This window comes from Leopardus geoffroyi, chromosome C2, assembly GCF_018350155.1.
Source record: "Leopardus geoffroyi isolate Oge1 chromosome C2, O.geoffroyi_Oge1_pat1.0, whole genome shotgun sequence".
NCBI classification, from domain to species: domain Eukaryota; kingdom Metazoa; phylum Chordata; class Mammalia; order Carnivora; family Felidae; genus Leopardus; species Leopardus geoffroyi.
In genome coordinates this window covers 56,388,216-56,411,597 of record NC_059333.1, presented here as the reverse complement: position 1 = coordinate 56,411,597, position 23,382 = coordinate 56,388,216, and the positions used below count along the sequence as shown (strand labels likewise).

The following is a 23,382-nucleotide window of genomic DNA, read 5'->3' as shown; positions in this document are numbered from 1 at the left end:
TTTATTTTTGAGAGAGAGAGTACAAGCGGGAGAGGGGCAGAGAGAGAGGGAACCACAGAATCTGAAGCAGCTCCAGGCTCCGAGCTGTCAGCACAGAGTCCGACGCATGACCTGAACCAAAGTTGGACACTTAACTAAGCTACCCAGGCACCCCTTACATGGATAAATTTAATGGTAGGTGAAACATATTATCAATAAATCTGTTAAAAAGAATCACCTATTTCATAAATTAATCTTTTTACATGTAACTTAGAAACTTATCTGTAATCAGGAGTTTCTCCAATAATTTTTTTTGAGCCATTTTAGTATTGGGTGTGACTTACACACCCTATGTTTTAAATAGGTAACATCACTTTCTTTTAGGAATTGCAATAAACTATGAATAACGGAACTGCCCTGCACAATAAAAAGAAGCAGCATACAAATTAAAACAGTAGCTTTAAAAAATATATGGGTTTATTTCTTTAAATATAAAAGAGGTTCAGAAGTGGACAATTCAGAATATGGATGGCAGTTTTGTGATGTCATCATTAGACTGTAATTCTTCCTTTTTTGTATTTTGCCACCTTCAGAAAAGGCTCCATCCTCAAGTTACTTCATATCTCAGTAGGGTTACTAGAACTCCTGGAATCATTTCAGACAGCAGGGGGGTGGGGAGGAAAGGAGAAAAACAAAGAGACAGAATGCTCCCAACTAAGCTAGGTTCGTATAAACAGCTTTTCCAATGATTTTCCACTTATGTCTTATTGGCCATACCTGGTTGTAAGAAAGGCTGTGGAAAATGTTCTCTTAGCTGGAAACTGCCTCACTGAACAGAACTGGGATTCTGTTACTAAGGAAGAAGTGAGTGGATTTAATTAACGAACCAGCAGTCTGCCCCAGTGCAGGGCAGTGGGTAGGCAGTCTAGCTCATTGCTCTCTAAACCCATAAACTTTGAAGAATTAACTCTTTAAAAGTCAGAAAATGTGACTGATAGCATAGGTCTTGAAAGAAATAAAAGAGGCTATTTTAGGATCAAGTCTCCTCTTTCCATAATATTCAAATCATTTATCTAAATTCCCAATATAAATTAGCTGCAGCCTCACTACTGAACTTATTCTTTCATTTCTACATAATATAACTATCTAGGCTGACCATTTGTTCATTCAGCCAACCAGCCAGCCAGCCAGCCAATATTTATTAAATGTCACCCACTAATCAGTAGCACAGTTTAATTTCAACTGGAAAATATAGCAAGTAAATAAATTATTCATTGAACCATATACTACTATCATATCAGTAGATTAAAAGTGGTTAAATAGTGTTAATTTCATGCTTCAAGTTTATATAGAAGAGATTAAGTGTAATATAAAGAAAGCAAGAAGATGAGGGAGATAATTAGAGATAGAAAATAGGGGTGAGGATTTCAAACAGAGCAGTCAGGTATAGTTTTATTGAAAAGGTGTAACGGACAACAAACAAAGTAAGGGAGACATCCAACCAGATACTTGAAGGAAAAGAATCAGAGAGAGGGCAGAATATATGCAAAGGTTCTAAGGAAGCAGCAGCAAGTGGTCTGACACAAGGAGGTAATTGTGGCTGAAGGGTAGTGATCAGGTGGGGAGAGTGGTAGGTGAGGTTAGGACGGTGACAGGACTCAGGTAAAACAAGTCCTTGCAGGTAAAACAAGTCCTCATTATAATTAAGACTTCATCTTTTGTTCAGTGTGAGGTAAGAAGCCATTAGAGGCTTGAGCAAAGCTGTAACATGATCTAACTTTTGTAAAGGTCACTCTGGCTACATGCTGGAAATAGACTGTAGGGGGCAAAGGATATGTAAGAGATGATAGTGACTTGGACTAGGATGGAGATAGCAAAGGTGGCCAGTTTCCAAGATACTGGAAAGTTAGGTAGCTCAGGGTTTTCCAATGGAAAGAGTATGAGGAATGAGAAAAGAAGAAAAGTCAAGGATGACTCCGTGTATTTGGCCTGATTAATTGGAAGAACGAAGTTGTCACTAAGGTGTGAAGAGCTGGAGGTAGAGTATGGAAAGAAGGTCAAGAGTTCTGTTACAGTCAATGTTAAATTTTAGATGTCTATTAGATGTCCAAGCAGTGAAATCAAATGGAATGTTTGATTCAGGAGTATGGAATTCAGAACACAGGAACTCTTTACAGGAGTTGATTTATAAACTTGAATTGGGGACTGGGGTCAAAACAAGTTTGTGTGTGTGTGTGTGTGTGTGTGTGTGTATTAAGACAAGAGAAATTACAGCATTTTTAATGCTGATTTTAATGATGTAACAGAGAAGAAAGTTTTCCATAAAAATCAAGACTTTCACTGTGTGAGGTTTTTTTTTTATTTTTTTTTTTTTTACATTTATTCATTTCTGAGAGACAGAGAGAGACAGAGCACAAGTGAGGGAGGGGCAGAGAGAGAGGGAGACACAGAATCTGAAGCAGGCTCCAGGCTCCAAGCTGTCAGGACAGAGCCCAACACGGGGCTCAAACTCACAAACCACGAGATCATGACCTGAGCCAAAGTTGGAAGCTTAACTAACTGAGCCACCCAGGCACCCCCCATGTGAGTTTTTAATAACAATATCTTATAGCCTCAGGTTCCACATTGGTGAAATCAGACATCAGAAGATAATGTCTAAGATAAAGTGCTTTATATTCTATAATTCAAGAAATACTCTCCATTGTCCAAGTGGCCTATATTTGGATGATTTAATCTGGAAATGGAGTTTCTCTTGGACCAAGGGGGATGGGACAGTATGAGAAGAGAATTTTTTCCCCATTGTTTGGTATGTATCACTTCATCTTTCTCTTTACTATCTTTATTTTATTCCCTATTTCTTTCTTGGGATCAACCCCAAAGAACAGTCAATGTTATGTTTCTGCTGTTTCATCTATATTGCATTACATCACCTGTGAAAGCAAGATGCATTAGGTGAAGTTTAGACATCCTTGATTATACCGAGGTTCTCACTGCAGTTCCATTTGTGATGAAGGGAGATGACCGATTTCCTCAATGCCACCTTAGCATTTATGTATGCAGTTCTAACTTGTAGGTAATCATCCCTGAATCCATACCACTCAACAATGAATCACTAAAGCTGGACAACCAGAAAATGTATGCTTCCTAACATGAAACATACAAAGCATCCAGTACCACTTGTGAACTTTTCGTTTCAAAAACCTAACTCTCATCAAGCATTTAGTGCTAACTTCTAGTTTACAATAAACGCCAGGGTTAGAGTAATAATTTGAATGTCAAATAAGATAAACTCAGAATGTAGGACATTCACAGGACAGCAGATCCAGTTTCTTCAAGTTCAATGGCAAGAAAAATTTTAAAAAGATTAAAGACACAACAGCCAAATGTAATGGGTAGGGCTCATTTGCATATTCATTTGAATAAATAAATTAGTTAAAAATTTTAGACAATCTGTGAAATTTAAATATGGGTTGGCTATTGGATGGTGCCAAGAAAATGTTAAGTTTGTTGAATGTGATAATGACATTGTAGTTTTGTATTTTTAAAAGTTTATATATTTGAAAACATATTCTGAATTATGTTGAAGAAATTATATGACATCTGGGATAGGCTTTAAAATACTTTAGCATAAAAGGAGAAGGAGAAGAAAGAGGAATAGAAAAAGGACAATTCTAGACAATTATAAAACCTAGGTGATGAAACGATAGGGGTTCATTATAGTATTCCCTCTACTTTTGTTGTATGTTTGAAAGTTATTATAATAAAAATCATTCTGTACTCAATCTACTTTTCCAACCCATAGTTTCTCCCATAAAACTCTTCTTGCTGTTTGCCCCTTTCTATACACCTGAGATGCCAGACATAAGACAATTCAATTTTTTGCTCTTTAATACCTTGTGCTTCCACATGATATTCATGCTGCCAATGTTCCCAACAACCTCAAAAACTCCTACAGACCCTTTCAAAGCCCAACTGGTCCATTACCCTTGCTGTTCCCCAAACATGCAAGTGGCTCCCACCTCAGGCTTTTGCACACCCTGTTTTTATGCCTAGTATACTTTTCCTCTAGACATCCATATTACCCTCACTTCATTCATGGATCTGTTCAAATATCATCTCATCAAAAAATCTTTCCCCTGCCCCTACTAGCTGTCCCTCCATGAGCCTCTATATCCTCCTATCCTGCTTTATTATAACCAACCAACATAGTCTATATTTATTTGTTTGTGTCTGTCACCCTCCATTAGAATGTCAGCTGTATCAGAGTGTGATTCCTTTGTTGAATGGTGGTATATTTTCAGTCCCCAAACAGTGCCAGGAGCATACTAAGAATATAGTAAGTGTTTAATTAATGAATTTTTTAAAAATGGCATTCTTCAGGGGCGCCTGGGTGGCGCAGTCGGTTAAGCGTCCGACTTCAGCCAGGTCACGATCTCGCGGTCCGGGAGTTCGAGCCCCGCATCGGGCTCTGTGCTGACAGCTCAGAGCCTGGAGCCTGTTTCCGATTCTGTGTCTCCCTCTCTCTCTGCCCCTCCCCCGTTCATGCTCTGTCTCTCTCTATGTCCCAAAAATAAATAAACGTTGAAAAAAAAAATTTTAAAATAAAAAAAAAAAATAAAAAAATAAAAATGGCATTCTTCATATCAAATAGAATGTTAGTATCCAATATCTATAAAGAACTTATCAAACTCACCCCAAAAAACAAATAATCCAGTGAAGAAATAGGCAGAAAACATGAACAGACACTTTTCCAAAGAAGACATCCAGATGTCTAACAAACACATGAAAAGATGCTCAACATCACTCATCATCAGGGAAATACGAATCATCAGGGAAATACGAGGAGGAGATACCACCTCACACATGTCAGAATGGCTAAAATGACCAACTCAGGAAACAACAGGTGTTGGTGAGGATGTGGAGAAAGGGGAACTCTCTTGCACTGTTGGTGGGAATGCAAACTGGTGTAGCCACTATGGAAAACTGTATGGAGGTTCCTCAAAAAGAGCTACCCTATGACCCAGCAATTACAGAACCTGGTACTTACCTAAAGGATACAAAAATGCTGATTCAGAGGGGCACATGCACCCTGATGTTTATAGCAGCACTATCAACAATAGTCAAGTTATGGAATAAGCCCAAATGTTTAGCAGCTGATGAAAGGATAAAGAAGATGTCATATATATACAATGGAATATTATTCACCAATCAAAAAGAATGAAATCTTGCCATTTGCAATAATGTGGATGGAAAAAGAATGTATTACACTAAGCAGAATAAGTCACTTAGAGAAAGACAAATATCATATGATTTCACTCATATATGGAATTTAAAAAACAAAACAGATGAACATAGGGGAAGGGAAGGAAAAATAAGATTAAAAACAGAGAGGGAGGGGTGCCTGGGTGGCTCAGTCAATTGAGCATCCAACTTTGGCTCGAGTCATGATCTCACAGTTTGTGAGTTCGAGCCCCACATTGGGCTCTGCCCTGACAGTGTGGAGCCTGCTTGGGATTCTCTCTCTCCCTCTCCCTCTCTGCTCTCCTACTTGTGCTCTCTCTCTCTATCTCAAAATAAATAAATAAGCTTTAAAAAATCTTCAAAAAAAAACAAAAGTAAATAAAAACACAGAGGGAGGCAAACCATAACAGACTCCTAAATACAGAGAACAAACTAAAGGTTGCTGGAGGGAGTTGAGGGGAGTGATGGGCTAAATGGGTAATGATCATTAAGGAGGGCACTTGGGATGAGCACTGGGTGTTATATGTAAGTGATGAACCAGTAGGTTCTACCCCTGAAACCATTATTACACTGTATGTTACTTGAGTTTAAATTTAAAAAAAAAAAAAAAAAAAAAAAAAAGGCATTCTTGGAGCACCTGGCTTAGAAGAGCATGCGACTTTCGATTTTAGGGTAGTTAGCTGAAGTCCCACATTGGGTGTAGAGATTACTTGAATAAATAAAAAAACTTTTTAAAAATCTCATTCTTGGCGCACCTGGGTGGCTAGGTCGGTTAAGCATCCAACTCTTGATTTTGGTTCAGGTCATGATCTCACCATTCGGGAGTTCCAGCCCCGTGTCTGGTTCTATGCTGACAGGACAGAGCCTGCTTGGGATTCTCTCTCTCTCCCCCTTTCCTGTTCTTCCCCCAGCTCACACGTGCACACACTCTCTCTTTCAAAATAAATAAACTTTTTTTTAAAATGCCATTCTTTTGTGAAGTTTTTCCTTACACCTTGAGTTAGATATTTCTTCTTTTTTGCTCCTCTCACACTTTTTATATTTATCTCTACCTTGTCATCTATCATATTACAACATTTTGAAGTTTATTGTTATATTTCTACCTAACATCAGGTTCTTGTGAAAGGGATGGTGTTTTATTCATCTTGATGACTAAATAAACAGGAATATAGGCTCAGAAAATATGTATTAAATAAATGGGAAATTTTCAGAGGTTTACAATTATGGTTTTTCTTCATCCTTAACATTCTTTCTCAAAGACACCAGGTTTCTGGGGAAAATGGAGGACCGACTTTCAGTTCTAAAAACACTACACAAAACTACTTTCTTGCTCCTAAGAAACATTGACTTTAATCGTTGTTTCTTTCCACTAGCTGCAACCATGCTACTTACTTGCATTATAATACTTAAGAAATAATAGATTATGGATGTCTGTGTATGTATGTCTATAAAAAGAAAGGAGAAAGCTGGAAAATATTTTGACCTTGATTTTGAAGTTGAAGATGTGCAAACTTCATGAGCCAGCATTTCTACTCTTACATATCTACTCCTAGAAGAATTATAGCACATATAGACCAGGGGCCATGCACAAATATATTCATAGTAGCATGGTTTGTAATACCAAAAACCTGGGAAAATGCAAATTTCATCAAGAGAAGAATGGATAAATCAATAGTAGCATATTCAGGCAGTGAAATCATCTACATCAGTGAAATTGAATGCCCTTCTGCTATGCAGAGTAACACAGACAAATGGTTCTCAATTAGGGGCAATTTTGTCCACCAGGGGACATTTGGCAATGTCTGGAGACATTTGTGAGTATAGTGACTGGGAGGCATGGGTAGAAATCAGGGATGCTGTTAACACCTTAGGATACACAGGGCAGCACCTCATAACAAATAATTACCAACCACAAATGTCAATAGCACTGAGTTTGAGAAACTCTGACACAGATGAATGACAACAACGTTTTGAGCAAAAGAACCCAGCAAATCACAGAAGTATATGTAACTTTTACATCATGTTTATCATACCATTTATATAAAACTTCACTAAATAGGCAGAATTTAAAAGATACTACTTAGGAACCCATATCAATATGGTAAAATTATGAAGAAAACAAGGGAATAATGGACACCTGAAGGAGAATAAAAGGGGTGAATTTAGGAAGGGATCCACAGGAATATCAAAGACCAGGTAACACTCTAGTTCTTTAGATGGAAGGTAAGCATATGGGTGCACGCTTTATTGTTCTTCTCTAGAATTTATTATATACTATATGTATTTTTTGTATGTTTGATTACTACATAGTTTTTTTTAGAAAAGGATATCAAGAGCAGAGCTCTAGAATAAAAATAATTAAAGGCAAAGAAAAATTACAAGTTCTTAAAAATTTTTTAATGTTTATTTATTTTTGAGAGAAACAGAGACAGAATGCAAGTGGATTAGGGGCAGAGAGAGAGGGAGACACAGAATCCGAAGCAGGCTCCAGGCTCTGAGCTGTCAGCACAGAGCCTAACGTGGGGCTTGAACTCACAAGCTGTGAGATCGTGACCTGAGCCAAAGTTGGAGGCTCAACCGACTGAGCCACCCAGGCGCCCCAAAAAATTACAAGTTCTTCCTGAACAGGCTATGTCTAATTTTTTTTAAGATTTTATTTTCAAGTAATCTCTACACCTAAAATGGAGCTGGAACTCACAACCCCAAGATCAAGAGTCGCATGCTCTACCAACTAAGTCGGCCAGACATCCCCAGGCTATACCCATTTTGAGATAAATATATTTATCTTGCAAGCAGAATGTTTTTTACATACTTCTGTACAATATATATTTTCCTTAAAAATATTTCCTACTGGTGGCAAGATAAATTAACCAAAAATTTTTTGACCACATTTATAGGTTCTCAGATCTCCAATAAGTAACACTTCTTATAACCTTATCTTGCATAAAATAATAATAAATTGAATATAGTTCTAATAATCAATCAAGAGAAAATACATAGTATGAAAGAACATGTCAAATGCATGATACGACCAGCAAAATCCTATCTGTAGGAATCCCTATAGGACAACCATCTGCTGCCACAAATAATTTGCAAGGAAATGAAGAAAGGAATGAAGAAAAAAGAAAAGAAAGATAAAGAGGAGAAATCTATTGATTAAAAGAAGCAGATCAACTAAGACATATCAACTTTATTTGTTCAAAAAATTATTTGTAGGGGCGCCTGGCTGGCTCAGTCAGTTAAGTGTCCAACTTCAGCTCAGGTCATGATCTCGCAGTCCGTGAGTTTGAGCTCCACATCGGGCCCTGTGCTGACAGCTCGGAGCCTGAAGCCTACTTCAGATTCTGTGTCTCCCTCTCTCTCCGACTCTCCCCTGCTCATGCTCTGTCTCTCTCACTCTCAAAAATGAATATATGTTAAAAAAAAAATTATTTTTAAAAATGAGAAGTAACAGGGAAATTTTAAATATTTACTAAATAAATGATTAAGGTATTATTGACAATTCTTTATTGATAATGTTTTTTAATGAATGCTTATGTTTATGAAAGAAATTTGTATCTAGGATTTGTTTTAAAATTACCTGGAAGGAAACAGGATGATTTGGTAAAAGTTGAAGTTGGAGGATGGTTATATAGGAGTCATCCTCTGTGTGTGCATTTGTATAAGTGTGAAATTTTATAGACTAAAATGTTTTTTAAATTATCTACTTGTCTAAAAGTATTTTTGCACACACATCCCCAACTAAAGTGAAAGAAAGGAGGGGCACCTGGGTGGCTCAGTCGGTTAAGCATCCGACTTCGGCTCAGGTCATGATCTCACCATTGTTGAGTTCAAGCCCCACGTAGGGCTCCGTGCCGATGGCTCAGAGCCTGGAGCCTGCTTCGGATTCTGTGTCTCCCTCTCTCCTCTCTCTCTGCCCCTCCCCCACTCATGCTCTGTCTCTCTCTGTCTCTGTCTCTCTCTCTCTCAAAAATAAAAAAACATAAAAAAAATTTTTTTTAATAAAGTGAAAGAAAGGATTAGCTAGTTTGACCTAGAGGAAGACACTAAAGGAATTAGTATCAGCTTTGCCCAGGTAAAAGTGAAAGTCATTTGGTCAAGTATCTGGAATGTTTGTATAATAAATGAATTTTGTCTTTTTTCTTTTAAAAAAAAAAGTTATACATTTATTTGAGAGAGACAGAGACAGTGCAAGCAGAAGAGAGGCTGAGAGAGGGAGAGGGTGGGAGGAAGAGAGAGAGAGAGAGGGAATCCCAAGCAAGCTCCATGTTGCCAGCACAGAGCCCAACGTAGGGCTCAAAACCATGAAACCATGAGATCAGGACCTTAGCTGAAACCGAGAGTCAGACGCTTAACTAACTGAGCCATCCAGACGCTCTTATCTTCTTTCTTATTATTCCCTACATGATGGAAGAAAAGGAAACTTCTCTTCTTTGTTGAAATTGCTACAAGAAAACAATAGAAACTTAAGTCTCATGACTTTCAAAGCAACCTACATATGACCTAATGCAAATGTTCAGGCCATATTTGACATAAAACCCAGTTGATACCTGGGGAAAAGGAGACAGGATAGAGTGGAAAAGGGTTATATTGAAATTTAGCCTTATGTCTTATTTTTATAATTTATTTGTTCACATATTTATGTAGAACATTGTTTGGGGAATGTATTTTTGTTACTTGAATTGAAAAAGACAAAAATTGGGGGGGCGCCTGGGTGGTTCAGTTGGTTGAGCATTTGACTTCAGCTCAGGTCATGATTTCACAGCTCATAAGTTCGAGTCCTGCTTCGGGCTCTGTGCTGACAGCTCAGAGCCTGGAGCCTGCTTCAGATTCTGTGTCTCCCTCTCTCTCTGTCCCTCCCCTGCTTGTGCTTTGTCTCTCTCTCTCTCAAAAATAAATATTTTTAAAAAATTTAAAAAGAAACACAAAAATTTTTAAGTAACCCTTCTCTTTTTGAACAATGTTTTATAGACAAGGCCCAGAATCCCACTTTAGAGATAGCCTCATGGTTAGCCCCTCTCACCACTACCTATCAGGGAAATGCCAGAGTGGCTGAATCACGTGTGTATTCTGACAATGTGGACTGAAAATAAATTAGTGCCTTTCACCCCAGAGGCATCATTAACTTCATGATAAGCTATGGTAGCCCAAGCCAGGCTGAGACCTCCCATGGTGATTAGACAACTTGGTGAACTTGATAATAAACAGATAGTTTCCCTGGGCTTTGAAAGTGTCCCGTGGATTATAGTAAGCTTTTTAAAGAAACACACAGACTCCTATATCCTAAGGGCCCTATGATAAATGAATTTGTTTTTTCAACCCAGTAACCACCACCCTTCTTCTAGGAAAAGTAGCTCACTCTTCACTTGGCAAATGACCCCTTGTTCATAATTCAATCTGTGAGATTGAGTGAGAATAAACTTGAACCCTCCCCAGCTCAGGTGGCCCAAGTCTGACAATTAGAGTCAGAGAATGAGTATAGATTAAGTGTGGAAAGAACATGAAATCTAACCCCTATCAAAGAGACTCTCAGAAATGGGGCACTGATGGAATTTTATGGAATTCATGTTTCCTGGTGACAATTTTTTTCTCTTTGGAGGAAGATCTTGCCTGTCAAGAGACTAATACAAAGGGACATAAGGCTAGAGAAAGAGTCCTGAGAGCATCATGTAAGACTCTGAACCAGATGTGCCCTTTCTTGTCTTATTTAACTGAACAGTTGCTGTGGTTAGCAGAATATCACCCCCAAATATGCCCACATCCTAGTACCAAATTTGGTGAATATGTTACCTTACATGGTAAAAGTGACTTTTCAGATATGATTAAGTTAAACTTCTTGACAGTGAGAATTTATCCTGATTGTGCAGCTGGGCCAACTGTAACCACAAGGTTCCTTATAAGAGAGAGGCAGGAGGGTCAGGGGCAGAGAGAGGAGAAGCAGAGGCAGCAGTCATTCAGAGCCATGAGACAAAGGAGGGCAGGCAGCCTCTAAAAACTAGAAAAGACAATGAAATCAATTTTCCCCTGGAGCAGCCAAAAGAAACACAACCCTCCTGATGCCTTGATTTTAGCCCAAGATTAAGGTTCAGACTTCTGACCTCCAGAACTATAGGAGAATAAATGTGTGTTGCTTTAAAATGTGTGCACAAAATTAAGCTGCTAATTTTGTGATAATTTGTTAGAGAAGCAGTAAGAAAGAAAGCAGTTCGCTTTCTGACACATGACTAAATGCTTCCTAATCTGATGGACAATTCAATACCAGTTACACAGTTAAGATCAACCTCCTGGATGGATCCCCACACTTACTAAACAATACAGATCTTCCAGAGTGAAGTTATTAAAAACATGAATCAAGTTTCTAATTTGATTTAAAAATGGAATGGATATTGGGTGCTGGGTGGTTCGGTCTGTTGAGTGTCTGACCCTTGATCTCAGGATCATGAGTTTAAATCCTACATTGGGCATGGAGTCTACTTTAAATAAATAAATAAATAAATAAATCTATATATATATAATATACATATTAAAGTAGCAGTGTAATGGGGTGCCTGGGTGGCTCAGTCAGTTAAGCATCCAACTCTTGATTTCAACTCAGGTCATGATCTCATGGTGGTGGGATCAAGCCCCATGTTGGGCTCTGAGCTAAGTGTGATGTCTGCTGGGGATTCTCTCTCTCCCTTTCTCTCTGTCCCTCCCCCTGCTCATGCTCGCTCTCTCCAAATAAAGAAATAAATAAATAAACAAACATTTTTTTTAAAAAGTAGCAGGGTAAAAATCAATTAAATTTCTCATACAGGCTAAAAACAAAGCATCTGAAAGGAAAAATCTAGAAATATTATTTCATTTATTTGTGTAGTAATGCTCACTTGATGCTAGGCTGCATTCTGCAAACACAGATGGTGGAAGGTTGGGATCAGGAAGTGAACAGGCTAACCCTTCTCTGAAAGAAGCTTACATTCAAGTGGAACATGGATAACTAAAAAAAAGATAATGCCATTCATTTCTTTTTCTCTCCCCTTACCCTATCCTCTCCTCTCTTCCTCACTCCCACACACCTAATTTAAACTGAAAAGAACACTATTAAAGTAGTCATGGTCAATGCCTGATAGAAAGAGTTTGTGGACAGTGGCAGTTCTCAATGAATCAACAAATTACTTTTTTAGTTCTTCCTAGGTAAACCTACCAAGAACTTGTGAATTTAAATAAATTATTGTGGGGGCACCTGGGTGGCTCAGCTGACTAAGGGTCTGGCTCTTAATTTCAGCTCAGGTCATGATCTCACAGTTCATGAGTTCAAACCCAACGTCAGGCTCTGTGCTGACAGTTTGGAGCATGCTTAGAATTCTCTCTTTCCCTCTCTCTCTGCCCCTTCCCACTTACACACAAGCACTCTCTCTCTCCCAAAATAAATTGGGGCGCCTGGGTGGCGCAGTCGGTTAAGCGTCCGACTTCAGCCAGGTCACGATCTCGCGGTCCGGGAGTTCGAGCCCCGCGTCAGGCTCTGGGCTGATGGCTCAGAGCCTGGAGCCTGTTTCCGATTCTGTGTCTCCCTCTCTCTCTGCCCCTACCCCGTTCATGCTCTGTCTCTCTCTGTCCCAAAAATAAATAAACATTGAAAAGAAAAAAATTTAAAAAAAATAAATAAATAAACAAACTTTATATAAATAAATAAACAAACAAACAAACAAATAAATAAATAAATAGTGTTATTGCATGTTAATGTGACCTCAGTGGGAGCCAGGACCTGATCAGTCTTATTTACTATTGCGTATCTAGCACTGAGACAGTACCTGAAACATAACAGATGCTCAATAAACATGCTAAATGAAGAAGAGACACACAGGAGTCAAGAACAATCAACTCTTATCACAGAGAAAAGACAAAAAAAAAAAAAGAAAAAAGAAAAAAGTTGACAAAAGACCTGATACTAATCAAATAAATGTTATAGATAATGCTTACCTCGGGGTAAGAGAAGAGAGAATTCTGTTCTACATCTGAAACGGAAATGTTCAGTAGCCACTCTTCTACAACGCATGTTAATGTAGCAATTGTTCCCACTCATACCTAGAAAGGGAGGATTGCCAAGATGTCAGTGTCTAGAACTGCACTGTCCAGTATGGTAGCCATTTGCCACATACGGCTATTCAAGTTTAACTTTATTAAGATTAAATTAAATTTAAAATTCTGTTACTCGTTTTCATTCGCCACATTTCAAGTGCTCAGTACCTGCATGAGTCTAATGGCCTCAATATTAGGCAGTGAAAATTCAGGATTTTTCCATCATCGTAGAGAATCCTACTGCAGCTCAGCTCCACACCATCCTGCATTAAAACATAAAAGTAGCCAGAATTTTATGAGAGAAATAAGACACAGCTAACACACACACAGAGTCAAATAAATTGCTCCATATCATAACATCTAGAGAAGCCAAATCGGTGCAGATTCTTATAAATCTCCCTTCCTCCAAAATAGTTTCATTTATTCAGTTAGCACAGACAAATTAATAGGCATAGGTCCAGCAGCCATTGGGAACCCCCAGCACCAGTCGATACTATCAGCCACTTATTTTTATCAGTCTTCCAAAGCCCAGTGCAATCTTATCACACAGTATCTGCAAATCCTGACATTTGTGGACTTGCATATTCCCCTTATGGGTACTGGTTGAAAACCTTGCCACCAGATGACAATTTACCTTTAGAATTGGCTGTGTGCTGGAATTCAGTAACACATCTATCAAACCAGTTACTAACCCAAATTTGCATTTTATTTCATAATGCCCGAAGAAGCATTTTTACTGAAACTGGCAAGTATCTGTTATAAAATTATTCCCTGGACTCTGTACTTCATGAGGTTGTCTAATAGAGATTGATTCACCAATTCGATGAAATCTGCATTTTCCCAAATCAAAAAACAAGCTGAATGAGGTTTATTTAACTGAAAATCCCTTGTTAAATTATAAAAAGTGAGATGTAAACAGAGCAAACACCATTGCGTGATGACGAACTGCAAAAATGAATGACTTTATGACAAAATTAGAGGTTGATTAAAAAACTCACCTGAAGATGAGAAACCAAATAAAGCTCAAAATAAAAGGAATATAATACACCAACTTGTAAAAATGTCCCTAGGTGCTATAACATCTAAGACTAATAGCTGTATCTGTTAACTACAAAAGGAAAAGAGGGTTAGACTAAGAAAATTTGGAAATGCTTGCATATCCTCTTTGCCTTAGTTAATGCATTCCTACTGTGGCTATGGGTGCTTTCCCCCTTCTGGATAAGGATTATCTGGGATGAAGGAGATAAACTTGGGAAAGGCTATGATCTTTAGAGAAAGTAGCATGAAATTATTTACAAATTGCCCAAGTTAAAAAGAGTAGAAGAGGGGTGCCTGGGTGGCTCAGTCAGTTAAGTGTCAGACTTCAGCTCAGGTCATGATCTCACAGTCCGTGAGTTCGAGCCCTTCAGCCTCTGTGTCAACACAGAGCCGACAGCTTAAAGCCTGGAGCCTGCTTCGAATTCTGTGTCTCCCTCTCTCTCTGTCCCTCCCCCACTCATACTCTGCCTCTTTCTCGCTCTCAAAAGCTAAATAAACATTAAAAAAAAAAAAAGCCTCCACAGGGATTAGCAAATTGTGAACTGTTAAACAGTGTCCCCAAAACCTAACACCCTCACTTTGCAGAGAAGGCACCAAGTGGCCACTCTTTTTTTTTTTTTTTTTATCTTTTTTTAAATTTCTTTTTTTTTTTTCAACCTTTATTTATTTTGGGGACAGAGAGAGACAGAGCATGAACGGGGGAGGGGCAGAGAGAGAGGGAGACACAGAATCGGAAACAGGCTCCAGGCTCTGAGCCATCAGCCCAGAGCCCGACGCGGGGCTCGAACTCACGGACCGCGAGATCGTGACCTGGCTGAAGTCGGACGCTTAACCGACTGCGCCACCCAGGCGCCCCTGGCCACTCTTAACTAGACACAAGAGATATTTTCAAATGGGTAATGTAATGAATGACTCGCTGAAGGTCTTTCATGCCTTACTAACTTTGATGACAGAAGTCACATTTGATTAGCCTGGTCAAGTGTCCATTGTCAAGAGCAGCTTAAGGAGAGAGAAAATGTCCTCTCCTGCTGCCAAATTGTTACTTAGATTTATTTAGAATCTCATCCATGTTTAAGGTTTTCTCCTCAGGGCACGAATTAACTATTTTACCAAGGCCTCCCCAAAATGCTTTAAATGCTTAAAGAGAGCTCCGATATATCATTATTGTAGTCAAAAATCAATCTTAGTAATTTATTTTCTAAAAATTTGACTTTGAGGGGCGCCTGAGTGGCTCAGTCGGTTGAGCATCCGACTTCAGCTGAGGTCATGATCTCACAGTTCGTGGGTTCGAGCCCCGCATCGGGCTCTGTGCTGACAGCTCGGAGCCTGGAGCCTGCTTCAGATTCTGTGTCTTCCTCTCTCTCTGCCCCTAAGCCACTCGCATTCTGTCTCTCTCTCAAAAATAAATAAACATTAAAAAAAAAAGTAAAAATAAATAAATAAATAAAAATTTGACTTTGGCTTTCCATCAAGAGGCTGAAGCAGGAACTTTTCCCCAAAGATTTATTATTAAAATAAAGAACATGATATTTCCACAGCAATGGACCTACCTAGATGGCAGGGGGAAAGATATAACCAGAGTTTCCTCCATCCAGTATTTGAGGTTAACTTAAATAAATATTACTTGCATGTAATTAAACAATTTAACCACTAAAACACCTCAAAAATAACAATAACTACCATTCATTGAGCAGTTATGCCAGGTACCAGATTAAGTATATCATAAGTATAATTAAGAGCTGTATTAGAGAGGCATTATTATTCCAATGTTCAGATGAAATACTGAGAGTCTGAGAGTTTAAAACATATGGTAAGATCAAATCATTAGGAACCAGCAGAGATGGTATTTATAACATAGTCAAACCCTAACTCCAAAGTTTGGATTTGTATGGCAACTGACAAGCTAATTTTTATAAGGAAATGCAAAGGAGTTGGAATATTGAAAACAATTTTGTCAAAAGAACAATAAAGTTGAAGAATTAATTGCCCAATTTTAGGAGACTCAATATAAAGCTACAGCTATTAAGACAAAATGATATCGACACAGAGACACAGAGATCATTGAGATAGAATAAAAAGGCTAAAAATACATATATACAGGGGTGCCTCAGTGGCTCAGTTGGTTAAGCCTCAGACTTCAGCTCAGGTCATGATTTCACAGTATGAGTTCTGAGTCCCGCATCGGGCTCCATGCTGATTGTACAGACGCAGCTTGGGCTTCTCTCTCTCTGCCCCTCCCCTGTGCCTTCTCTCTCCGTCTCTCTCTCAAAATAAAAATAAACTTAAAAAAATAAAAATAAATTAAAAGACATACATACATAGCCAATTGCTTTTCTACGAGGATACCAAAGCAATCCAATGAGAAAAGGATAATCTTCAACAAATGGAGCCAGAACAACTGGAAAGTCATATGGAAAGAAAAGAGAGGAGGAGGTGGAGGAAGAGGAACAGGAGAAGGAGAAAGAAAACGGAAGGGAGGAAGGAAGGATGGAGGAAGGGAAGGTAAGGAAGAAGGAAGATCCTATTATTTCCTTATTTTTGAAACTATATACAAAAATTCCCAATCATTTCCCCAAACCATATACAAAAAGAGCTAAAGCCATTAAAGACACACAAGAAAACACAGAACAGTTTCTCAATGACCTTAGATTATACAAAATTTTCTCAAGTAAGACACAATAAGCACAAACTACAAAAGAAAAAATGGATACATTGGACTTCATTAAAATTAAAAGCCTTTGTACTATCAATAACACTAGTAAAATAAAAAGGCAAGCTGCAGATTGGAGAAATGATTTGCAAAGCATACAGTCTGATAAGCAACTCGTTTTTAGAATGCATAAGAATTTTTAGAACTTGGGCACCTGGGCGGCTCAGTCAGTTAAGCATCTGACTTTGGCTCAGGTCATGATCTCATGGTTCATGAGTTCAAGTCCCATATCCTTTGAGCATAAGCCCTGCTTCACATGAGCCCCACCTCCCTCCCTCCCTCCCTTCCTCTCTCTCCCTCTCTCTCTCTCTCTCTCTCTCGCTCTCTCTCTCTCTCTCTCTCTCTGCCCCTCCTGGGATTCTCTCTTCGCCCCTCACTCACCAGTGCCCTCTCTCAAAAAAAAAAACAAAAAAAGAATTCTTAGAACTCAACAGTAAGAAGACAGATGACCCAATAAAAAAGAGCAGATTTGAATAAACACTTCATCAAAATATATGGGGGCGCTTGGGTGTTAAGCATCTGACTTCAATTCAGGTCAAGATCTCACGGCTTGTGAGTTCGAGCCCCATGTTGGGCTCTGTGCTGACAGCTCAGAGCCTGAAGCCTGCTTCGGATTCTGTGTCTCCCTCTCTCCCTCTCTGCCCTTCCCCTGCTCATGCTCTCTCTCTCTCTCTCTCTCTCAAAAATGAACATTAAAAAAATTTTTAAATAAATAAATAAAAATAAAATCAGTGATTAGGAAAATGCAAAATAAAACCATAAAATAGTACTTTATGTATACTCTAAAGTGGCTACCATAAAAAAGACTGACCATAACAAGTGTTGGTGATGACATCAAACAGTGGAAGTGTACATATATTGATAAGAATAATCTCAAATAATATAGACACTTTGATAATTTATCAGTTTCTTAAAAGTTCAATATATACCTACTCTGTGATCCAACCATTCCAATCTTAGACATTTAACCAAGAGAATTAAAGAATATGCCCCTACAAGGACATGTTCAGAGATCTGTACAAGACTTGTACTTCTTCATAGCAACATTATTTGCAATAGTCCCAAACTAGAAAAAAACAAACACTTTTTAAAAAGCATATTATCAGTATGTGAAGGAATAAACAAACTATGATAAATCAATACAATAGAATACTACATACACCAGAACTCTTCAAACTGTGTACTTTAAATACATACAACCTATTATACGGTCAAGTATACTTCAATAAGGCTGTTAATAAAATAACAATTAATGATAGTAACAGATCATAACCAATTCAATAAAACAGAAATCCATGAGTCCATAATGATAGGAAGAAAGAAAGAAAGGAAGAAAGAAAGAAAGCAAGCTCTTACAGTAGAATGCCAGATAATAAATGCAGAAAGAATGATGTAATTACAAAATAATATTCAGCAACCATCACGGGAATAAATGATCAGGCAAAGAGATAGCAATGGATGTTAAACTCACTGAGTAAAATTTTGATGAGAAAAAGAATATGAAATATTCAGGCTCAAAGTAAATCCTGACAAAATATCTATTGATTACTTATTAGTGAACTTTACAGTGGAGACATATCACAGACACCATCTTGACCAAGTGACAAAAGTTAACATCATGGGCGATGAGCAAATGAAATACTGTCCACCTTCTGATATGAGGCACTAAGAAGAAAACAGTATTATTTCTGTGGTGTTCATACCAAAAGACATATCCTGAATCTAGTCATAAAAGAAACACCAGACAAGCCCAATTGAAGAAAATGCTATAAAATAACTGACCTATATATTCTTCAAAAATGTCAAGATGATAAAGAACAAAGAAAAACTAAGGAAATGCAGATTGAAAGAAACAAAACAGACTTCACAGGGAAATACAATGTATGACTATGGATTGAATCTTGACCTAGAAAGGAAAGGAGGGTAAGGCAGTGTTTGTTAATGATGTCATCACTATTCGTTTCTATAAATGACATTATTGGACAGTTGGAGAGAATTGAGCGGATCACATAAAAGTATTGTAGCAATGTTAATATCCTGACTTTGATGAAGGCATCAGGGCTATATAGGAATGTCCTTGACTTTAGGAAATACACACTGAAGTATTTAGGGGTAATTTGGCAACACGTCTGCAACTTAATCGCAAATGTTTCAGAAAGAACATAATGATATATGAGGAAAAGACAAATGTAAACTGTTAATAATTTGGAAACCTGGATGAAGGGAATAGGGTAGTTCTTTGAATTATTATTTCTATTTTTCTGGAAAATCTCATAAAATTGAAATTATTTTTCAATAAAATGTAAAAATTTTAAAAACATATGTGGCTTTGGGTAAAGGATATAGGAGTTCCTTTTATTGCTCTTGCAGCTTTTTCTGTAGGGTTGACAAAATATCCGCCCCCCCACCCCCTGACAAATGTAGGGAATGGAAACATTGGGGAGAACATTGCTTCTCTGGCCTCATTCATTTGTTCATATATCCAACACACTTGTGTCAAATGCCTGCCCTGTGCCAAACGTTGTACTGGTTTCTGGGGATCTAGGCCGGAATGTGATGGATGTGATCTAGAGCCTGTTAGAGCGAAGGAGTACAAGCGGCCAGCCACGAGCTTGACAAGTTCCTTGGTGAAACCGAAGAAAAGTTAAGATTCCAAAGTAGCCATCATCCCACTTCAACCAATGGATCACAGCACTGTCATTGTTCAAAGCCCTTAAATACATGCAGTCCTCTTCTGAAAATTACTTGTTTGTGCAGCATTTCATTAGAAAGAGATTCGTCACCATCTAAATCCACATCACTTAAATTCCAGCCTCTAATAGTGTCACTTAGAGAGATAGCAACATCAACAAAACCGATCCCGTGTGGACTAAATGCTTGTGTCCTCCTTCCTCTCCCCCCAACCAAATTCGTATGTTGAAACTCTAAACCACATGTGGTGGTATCTGAGGGTGGGGCCCTCGTGATGAGATTAGGGTCCTTAGAAGATGAGGAAGAGAGCAAGAAATCCACCATGTGAGCATACAGCAAGATGACAGCAAGCCAGGAAGAGCATCCTCACCAGAAGCCACCGTGCTGGCAATCTGACCTTGAATTGCCAGCACCCAGAACTGTGAGAAAATAAATGTTTATCGTTTAAGCCACCCAGCCTAGGGTATTTTGTTATGACAACCTGAGCTGACTACAACGTTCCTTTTCGCTCCTTCCCTTTCTGGTTCAGGATCCAATCCAGGATCAGGGGTTGTATTTATCTGTCTTGTCTCTTGGAATAATGTCTCTATCAGCATTACAAGCAAATAAATGAACTAGAAGCAAAGTTGCTACAAGGAATGTTTTACCAGAGTTTTTTCTTTTGACTACAAAATAATACTGGTAATAACAACAACAATAATGACAAACTTTTTTTAAAAAGCACTGACTAGGTACCAGCAAGTGTGTTAAAAGATTTAGAAAGCTTATCTAACTAAATCCTCCCAATAACACAGGAAGTGGGTTGTACTATTATTTCTCTCTCCTTCATTTGCTAATGACATAAAAGTTACTTTCTCAAAGTCGATACAACATTTAATGGCAGAGCAACGGAGAACTGTCTAGAACAGTGCCTCTTAAATGTACATACAAGTCACCGAGGTATCTTGTTAAAATGCAGATACTGATTCTGCATGTCTGGAGAAGGACTAAGATTCTGCATTTCTAATAAGCTCCCAGGTGATGCTGATGCTGTGTTCCACCAAACACAATTTGAATAACAAGCCTCTAGAAGTACGTAACAGCTAAATGTGCCCAGCACACAAGTGCTCTCTAGATATTTCTTGAATTATTTAACAGAGAGAAGAGATAAAGAGAAAAGGAACAAGATTTTTAAAAATCTGTTGCTGACCTCATTCTTACTCAGCAAGTCTTGATTATCGTAACTTTTTTCTACAAGGATGTTATAAAATCAAATACTTCAGGGAGCCTGGGTGGCTCAGTCGGTTAAGCTCAGGTCATGATCTCTCGGTTTCTGGGTGTGAGCCCCATGTCGGGTTCTGTGCTGACAGCTGAGAGCCCGAAGCCTGCATTGTATTGTGTCTCCCTCTCTCTGTCCCTCCACCACTCGCATTCTCTCTCTCTCTCTCTCTCTCTCTCTCTCAAAAATAACCATTAAAAAAAATTTTTTTTAATCAAATATTTCACGGGAGATCTGGAAGATTTTCAGGCACGAGGCACTGCACAATTACAGAGAACCCAAGGCTAGAAAGGTGAGAGCAGAACATCACCTTGTAGGGAATACTTTTCCTGTACGTGTGTCTACTTAGTTATAGCCTAATTTCAGCAAGACTATTCCCTTCTCCATCCTTCTTTGCACTGACCTGGCTGGTGAGAATGCCATGAGTTAATGAAATGTCTCACCCTGTAAACATCATATAAGGCTACAAGGGCTGCAAAAATCCTGTCAGGAAGAGAAGATTCACACGAAACAAAATTGAAGGCCAATGCCAGCTAGCATTCCTGTTTCAGGTATGTGCGTAGAAAACCTTCACAACAAAGCAAGTCACTGACATGCCAACTGCACATTAGTGTTTTAGAGAGTAAATGAAGTATAAGTCAGGTTGGTGTATAACAATTTGCAGATAGAGATCAGTTTTGAGACTCTTAAATACTCCTATTAATAGGGGCGCCTGGGTGGCTCAGTCGGTTAAGCGTCCGACTTCAGCTCAGGTCACGATCTCGCAGATGTGGGTTCGAGCCCCGCGTCGGGCTCTGTGCTGACAGCTCGGAGCGTGGAGCCTGTTTCAGATTCTGTGTCTCCCTCTCGCTGACCCTCCCCTGTTCATGCTCTGTCTCTGTCTCAAAAATAAATAAACGTTAAAAAAAAAAATTAAAAAAAAAATGCTCCTATTAATAGTAATAGCCTTGAGGCACCCGGGTGGCTCAGTCAGTTAAGCATCTGACTTTGGCTCAGGTCATGATCTCACAGTCCGTGAGTTCCAGCCCCACGTCGGGCTCTGTGCTGACAGCTTGGAATCTGGAGCCTGCTTCAGATTCTGTGTCTCCGCATCTCTCTGCCCTTCCCTGCTCACGCTCTGTCTCTTTCTCTCTCTCAAAACTAAATAAACATTTAAAAAAATTTTTTTTAAAGTTATAGCCTTTTTACCTGTTTATCTGAAGGATAATGGGTATGCTGTAAACTATACATCACATATTTAAAGCCCATAATTTTATAAGTTTTTTTTCAATGTTTATTTATTTATTTATTTATTTATTTATTTATCTTGAGAGACAAAGAGCACCCATATGAGCAAGAGGGGGAGAGAGAATCCCAAGCAGGCTCTGTGCTATCAGTGCAAGGCCCAACGCAGGGCTCAATCTCACAAACTGTGAGATCATGACCTGAGCCAAAATGAAGAGTCAGACACTTAACCAAATGAGCCACCCCAGCATGGCAATTTTTTAAGTTTTGACAAACGTATAGGTCTGTGAAACCATCATCACAATTAAGATAGTAAACAAATTCATCACTCTCCCACCAAAAATTTTCTCAAAACCAGTCCTTACTCTATTTTAGCAGAAGTAGAAGTCTACACTTACATTTTAATTTGTGTGGTGATTTAGATTTGTGACCTCAGAGACACAGGCCCCAGACCAACTCCCCCATTTCCTGAAAGGTCTGAGTTTAGCTCTACAGGGCCCTTTCTCTAAGCCTTTAATGGTTAATACTTCCAAACTCTTCTTTCGATTTCCTCATCCTCAGGATATGTTATGAGATGAATTGTGTCCCTCTTAAATTTGTATGTTGAAGTCCTACTCCCCTCCCTCACCATCCAATATCACTGGTGGCTTTATAAAAAGGAAGAATTTGGATATAGACAGCTATACAGGGAAAACCATATGGAGACAGAGAAAAGATGATCACCTACAAGTCAATGACAGAGGCCTGCAGACACCTTTCATTTCAGAATTCTAGACTCCAGAATTGTGAAGAAATAAATTTCTGTTGTTTAAGCTTCTCAGTCAGTGAGATTTTGTCATGGTACTCCGACCAAATTGATACAGAGTAGTACAGCTGTTTCTCCAGTTGCTAGATTTCTGTTATCTTAGAGGTTTTTTTTGTTTTTTTTTTTTTAACCTTTTTACTTACCTAGTTACCAACTTGATTACCAGCTACCAACTCTTTGTGTTAAATTCTCTCTATTACAGGAACTGGTGTTGTTTCTGTACCCTGACTGGACCCTGACTAATACATGTGCAGAACAGCCATCACCTCCCTGTCCAGCAAATAGAAAACAAATAAACTGAGTTCATTCTAGATACTTCTTTTCACTAATGAAGATGGCTAGGGTTCTCCAGCAAAGGCAGGTCTGTATAAATTAAGT

The 23,382-nt window shown here is 38.6% G+C and overlaps 1 long non-coding RNA gene across 1 annotated transcript in view; it reads right to left on the bottom strand.

Annotated features, from left to right (window-relative positions):
• Positions 1-23,382, bottom strand: part of LOC123610844 — a 146,715-nt gene that overhangs the window by 109,165 nt on the left and 14,168 nt on the right. The window contains exon 2 of the long non-coding RNA XR_006718313.1: positions 13,447-13,541. This is a non-coding gene — a long non-coding RNA (uncharacterized LOC123610844). The remainder of the gene's footprint in view (positions 1-13,446; positions 13,542-23,382) is intronic.